This window comes from Primulina huaijiensis, chromosome 15 (assembly GCF_012295235.1).
Source record: "Primulina huaijiensis isolate GDHJ02 chromosome 15, ASM1229523v2, whole genome shotgun sequence".
NCBI lineage: Eukaryota > Viridiplantae > Streptophyta > Magnoliopsida > Lamiales > Gesneriaceae > Primulina > Primulina huaijiensis.
The window spans coordinates 16,843,285-16,850,142 of NC_133320.1; the positions used below are offsets into that span (position 1 = coordinate 16,843,285).

A 6,858-nucleotide genomic window follows, 5' to 3' on the forward strand; every position below is an offset into this window, starting at 1 on the left:
TTTGAAGTCGAAAAAAAAGTGATAGACTTATTCGAGTATCAGAAAATAATTTAAACATTGAATATAATTCAAATAATCAAGATAATGATAACAACAATAATAATAATCAAGAACATGATCAATTAAGAATACTTAGGCACCATATGAACCCTATTAGAACTAGTGCCCCATCTTGTTTAGTTTTTCCTTCTCATGCATCTAATTTCAACTTTAAACCTCAAATTATTTAACTTTTACCAAATTTTAATGGCTTAGATTCTGAAAATCCATATTTACATCTAAGAGAATTTGAGGAAGTTTGTAATACTTACAATGATCAAAATTGTAGCATGAATATAGTTCGATTAAAGATTTTCTCTTTTTATTTAAAAGATAAAGCTAAAATATGGCTACAAAATTTGAGATCAAGTTCAATAAGATCATGGGAAGAAATGCAACAACAATTTCTCAAAAAGTTTTTTCCTTCCCATAGAACAAATTCTTTTAAAAGAAAAATTACTACTTTTTCTCAAAAACAAGGAGAAACATTTTATCAATATTGGGATAGATATAAAGAATTACTTAATACATGCCCACATCATGGTTTTGAAACATGGAGAATAGTTTCTCACTTTTATGAAGGTCTAATACCTAAAGAAAGGCAAATGATAGAATTCATGTGTAATGGAACTTTTGAAGATAAAAACCCAAATGAAGCTATGGAGTATTTGGATTCATTATGAGAAAATGCTCAAAATTGGGATAATATAGGCACAATAGAACCACCAACAACTAAAATCAATAATTCAACAAATGGGGGTGGTATCTATAATCTTAAAGATGATATATATATTCAAGCTAAACTTGCATCTTTAGCAAGAAAAATTGAGTCATTAGAAATGAAAAATAGTGGTCAATTAAAAAGTATTCAAGAAATTGTTTGTCATATATGTGATACACATGATCATGCTACAAAAGATTGTCCAACATTACCTTCATTTAAAAAATGTCTCCATGAACAAGCAAATTATGTTAACAATTATAAAAAATCAATATTACACCTCCAAGAAAAAAACTTTGAAGATGTAATTAATGCATTTATCCAAAAGCAAGAATCTATCAATATTCAAAACAGTCAATATATGACTGATTTGAAAGAAACTCTTGCAAAATTTGCATCTGCACTTAATATTCATGAAAAAGGAAAATTTTCATCTCAACCTCAACCTAATCCTAAAAATCAAAATCAAGAAATAAAAAATGAAAAAATTGATCAAATAAAATATGTTATTACCCTTAGAAGTGGTAAAATAGTTAATGATCTATATAGTAATGAAAACAAGGATCATTTAAAATCAAAGAGTAAGGATGATAATCCTGATACTTTTGAGAATGATGATACCTTAAATTCTAAAAATAATATGCTGAATGATAAATCATCTGAAATAGTAAATGAATCAAATAAACCTCCACCATTTCCTCATGCATTAACAAATCATAAAAAACAAAAAAATGATTCTGATATCTATGATGTTTTTAAACAAGTAAAGATAAATATTCCATTATTAGATGCTATTAAATAAGTACCTTCATATGCAAAATTTTTAAAAGACTTATGTACGGTGAAGAGAAAATTGCATGTGAAGAAAAAAGCATTCTTGGCTGAACAAGTAAGTTCTATTCTTCAAAATAATTCTAGTTTAAAATATAAAGTTCCTGGTTGTCCAACAATTTCATGTATTATTAGAGAAAATAAAATTAAAAAAGCTTTGTTAGATTTGGGAGCAAGTGTGAATTTACTTCCTTATTCAGTTTATGAAAAACTTAATTTAGGAGAATTAAAACCCACCTCTGTTACTCTCTTACTGGCGGATAGGTCAATCAAAATACCTAGAGGTATTGTAGAAGATGTGTTGGTTCAAGTTGATAAATTCATATATCCTGTAGATTTTATTGTTTTGGATACACAACCAATAGAAGTACATAATGAAATTCCAGTAATATTGGGACGACCATTTCTAGCAACTTCAAATGCTTTAATTAATTGTCGAAATGGAATAATGAAATTGTCTTTTGGAAATATGACTCTAGAACTTAATGTGTTCAATTTATGTAAACAACCAAGTATTAATGAAAATGAATATGATAATGAAATTGAAACAATTATGGAAGAAAATATACAAGAAGAAAACTTAAATCAACAATCTGAAGTTTTTTCAATAGAAAGTTTTGAGTCTGAAAATAATTTTAAAAAAGATGATAATACAAAACTTGAATTAAAAGTTTTACCATTCGAATTGAAATATGTATTTCTTGGTGAAAATAAAACATTTCCTGTTGTAATTTCTTCCACTCTTCTACCAAATCAAGAAGAAGATTTAATTAAATTACTTAAGAAATATAAAAATGCAATTGGATGGACTTTGAAAGATATAAAAGGTATAAATCCTTTAATTTGCACACATAAAATTCATTTGGAAGAAAATGCTAAAACATATCAACAACCACAAAGAAGGTTAAATCCACATATGAAAGAAGTTGTTAAGAATGAAGTATTAAAACTATTAGACGCTGGAATTATCTATCCAATCTCAGATAGTAAATGGGTAAGTCCAACACAAGTAGTACCTAAAAAGTCAGGCATCACTGTTATAAAAAATGAAAAGGGAGAGTTATTACAAGCTAGGATTCCATCTAGTTGGCGTATGTGTATTGATTATAGAAAATTAAATGATGCAACTAGAAAAGATCATTTCCCACTACCATTTTTAGATCAAATTCTAGAAAAAGTAGCAGGAAATTCTTATTACTGTTTTCTTGATGGGTATTCGGGGTATTATCAAATACCTATATCATTAGAAGATCAAGAAAAAACTACTTTCACTTGTCCTTTCGGAACTTTTGCATTTAAAAGAATGCCATTTGGTTTATGTAATGCTCCGGCTACTTTTCAAAGATGCATGTTAAGTATTTTCAGTGATATGATTGAAGAATTTGTAGAAGTTTTTATGGATGATATAACTGTTTTTGGAAACTCATTTGAAAATTGTCTTAAAAACCTAGAAGAAGTATTAAAACGATGTGAAGAAAAAAATCTTGTTTTAAATTGGGAAAAATGTCATTATATGGTTAAATCTGGGATTGTGTTAGGTCATGTGATATCTGAAAAAGGAATTGAAGTTGATAAAGCCAAAGTTGATGTTATTGCTAATTTAACATCACCAAAAACGGTCAAAGAAGTTCGATCATTCTTGGGTCATGCAGGTTTTTATAGAAGGTTTATAAAAAATTTCAGCATAATATCTAAACCAATTTCGAATCTTTTAACAAAAGATACACAATTTGAATGGACTCAGAAATGTGAAAATGCTTTTAAAAAAATAATTAATCTTTTAATTACATCACCTATTTTACAACCTCCAGATTGGTCTTTACCATTTGAATTAATGTGTGATGCAAGTGATTATGCTATAGGAGCTGTGTTAGGACAGAGAAAAGAAGGAAAACCGTATGCAATCTATTATGCTAGTAGAACCTTAAATAGTGCCCAAATAAATTATTCAACTACTGAAAAAGAATTACTTTCAGTAGTATTTGCATTAGATAAGTTTCGATCTTATTTAATTGGTTCTACTACTATTGTGTACACTGATCATTCTGCCGTAAAATATTTATCAAATAAACAAGATGCTAAGCCAAGATTAATACGGTGGATTTTATTGTTACAAGAATTTGATATTATAATTAAAGATAAAAAAGGAAAAGAAAATGTCGTAGCCGATCATTTATCTAGAATAATGACTGAATCATCTCATAATGAAATACCAATAAATGAAAATTTTCCAGATGATCAGTTGTTTTATGCTACTATTATGCCCTGGTTTGCTAACATTGTAAATTTTATTGTGACAAATAAAATGCCTTCTCATTGGAATTCACAGGATAAGAATAAATTCTTGATAGAAGTTAAAAAATTTTATTGGGATGATCCTTACTTGTTTAAGTATTGTCCTGACCAAATTTTTCGACGATGCATACCCGACAATGAAGTAAGTAATGTTATTAAATTTTGTCATTCTGAAGCATGTGGAGGTCATTTTTCATCCAATAAAACAGCTGCAAAAATCTTACAATGTGGATTTTATTGGCCCTCTTTATTCAAAGATACGCATTTATTTTGCAAATCTTGTGAAAACTGTCAGAAAATGGGATCAATTTCAAAACGAAACATGATGTCTTTAAATCCAAGCATAATTATTGAAATATTCGATAGTTGGGGGATAGATTTTATGGGTCCATTTCCATTATCTTTTGGATATCCGTACATTTTAGTCGCTGTTGATTATGTTTCAAAATGGATTGAAGCAATTGCATGTAGAACTAATGATCATAAAGTTGTTATAAATTTTTAAAAGATAATATTTTTAGTCGATTTGAAATACCTAGAGCAATAATTAGTTATGGGGGAAGTCATTTTATAAATAAATCATTTTCTTCTTTGTTAAGAAAATATGACATTACACATAAAGTTTCTACCCCATATCATCCTCAAAGTAATGGTCAAGTTGAACTTGCAAATAGAGAAATAAAATAAATTTTAGAAAAAACAGTTAATCCAAATCGAAAAGATTGGTCTTTAAGATTAACTGATGCATTATGGGCATATAGAACTGCATTTAAGACATCATTAGGGATGTCACCATATAGGTTAGTTTTTGGTAAGCATTGTCATTTACCGGTTGAACTTGAACATAAAGCTTATTGGGCAATTAAAGCATTTAATATTAATTTAGATGATGCATCTAAATTAAGAAAATTGCAATTAAATGAACTTGAAGAATTAAGAAATGATGCATATGAAAATTCAAAGATTTATAAAGATAAAACTAAAGCCTTTCATGATAAAAATATTATGAGAAAGTCATTTGAAATTGGACAAAAAGTTTTACTTTATAATTCTCGTTTGCATTTATTTCCAGGAAAACTAAGATCGAGATGGTCAGGACCATTTATAGTTAAATTTGTTTATCCTCATGGTGCTGTTGATATTGAAAATCCTAAAAATAATGACGTGTTTAAAGTTAATGGGCAAAGACTTAAGCCTTTTATAGAAAATGAAATTCTTAATGATGATTTTATGCCTTTATATGATCCACAATAGTTGTTTGATATTTTCATTTTGTTTTTGCAGATTCTAGTTCATTTCCCGGTTAAGTGGCGGATAACGGTACTCCGTGACTATCTAAGTCGGTTTTTTCAGTTTTCCCAAAATAATTGAAATATATAATAATAATAATAATATTAATAATAATAATAATAATAAGATTGCTTGTATTGTGAATCTTCGTAAATATTTTGCTTGTTTACCTGATAATGCGTTGAAAAAAATTTATAAAGCTAGATGTGAGCGACTAAGGTTGATGATGTCATATGGCATACCGAATGATATCCGGTTGATAATTGAAGCAAAAGTCCGATTGGTTGGGGAAGCAAGTGAAATAATAATAAGACATATGCCAGGATTTGGTAAAAGCACATATGCCAAGAAACGAAGAGCTAAACGTATAGGTGGATGTCATAAATGTGCAAGGTGGACTTGTAAAGGGAAATGCAAAAATGTTGGAATGACATCAATGAATAGAGAAGATAAAATTTTATTCATTAAGAATGGTCTGAGTAAAGAGCCTTTGGATAATTTTCTAGAGGTTCTTGATACGCATTCTAGTGGGTACGTGCAAAATGAACTTCTTAAACTATGGTGGCAATTTCAACATGAGGAATATCAATATGGACGGTGGAATCAGCCTTATAAAGATCCTACTGTAGTAACACATATCTGTTTAGATAAGTAAATATATATATACAATTTCGTCTCGGGAATCTGACGTTAAAAGACCCTGTTTGCCAATTTATAAGAAAATTGGATGGGAAGCATATCCTCGACTCATAGAAGGCGTTGAAGCCGTTACTGAACGTAAAATCAGAGGAAGATGTGAGCCACAATCACAACTACGCTATATATATGTGTTTTAATTTATGTCATTTTTATTTTCCTGTTCAAATATTGACTTTTGGCATGTTACGCTTATAAATTCATATGCTATGATTTAACAATTGCAGAAAACATATTTCTCAACATGTCGACGTCTACGATAAGTAAAATAAAAAATATTGGTGTATTTTGTGGATCTAGTGCAGGAAAACATTCAATTTATGAAGAGGCAGCAGAAAAGCTTGGAATAACACTTGCTAAAAAAAAGATTGATTTGGTATATGGTGGTGATGAAGTTGGTCTCATGGGAAAAGTTGCAAAAGCTGCGCATGCAGGTGGAAGTGAAGTCTTAGGCATTATTCCGACTACCTTAGCCAGTCTTACTGGACCAACAATAGGAGAAGAAATGAAAGTGGACAACGTGTATGAACGAATTACTCAAATGATTGAACATTCAGATGATTTCATTGCTTTGCCAGGAGGTTTCGGTACTTTGGATGAAATATTTCATACTGTTTGTTGGGCACAATTAAATATCCACATTAAGCCAATTGGGGTACTTTGGGTTAATAATTATTATGATAAACTGCTATCGTTTCTTGATGATGCTGTGGAACAGGGATTTATTTCATTAGCTTCGCGAAGGATGTTAGTTTCTGCTACAAGTGAAGGTGAACTTATTGATTTACTGCAAGGAGTTAGTCATGAACCAGATCCATTCTTATCTCAACTTAATTGGCCAACATCCAAGAGTAAGAAAAGAAAATTAATGTGTTGCTGAACTTGTGATTCAACGGTATGTTTTAATATTTTGTTTTCTCTTTAAGGTATGAAAAATCTCCTCTTCTTCTTCTCCTCTTAGTTTGTTTTTATAAAAAAATAAAAAA

General features: G+C 29.3%; 1 non-coding gene across 1 annotated transcript; it reads right to left on the reverse strand.

Moving 5' to 3' along the window:
* Positions 1–477: 477 nt before the first annotated feature.
* LOC140960631 (small nucleolar RNA R71) lies at positions 478–586 on the reverse strand. Its single transcript, XR_012172231.1, has one exon. It is a non-coding gene; the product is annotated as a small nucleolar RNA R71 (small nucleolar RNA).
* Between the last annotated feature and the right edge of the window lie 6,272 nt (positions 587–6,858).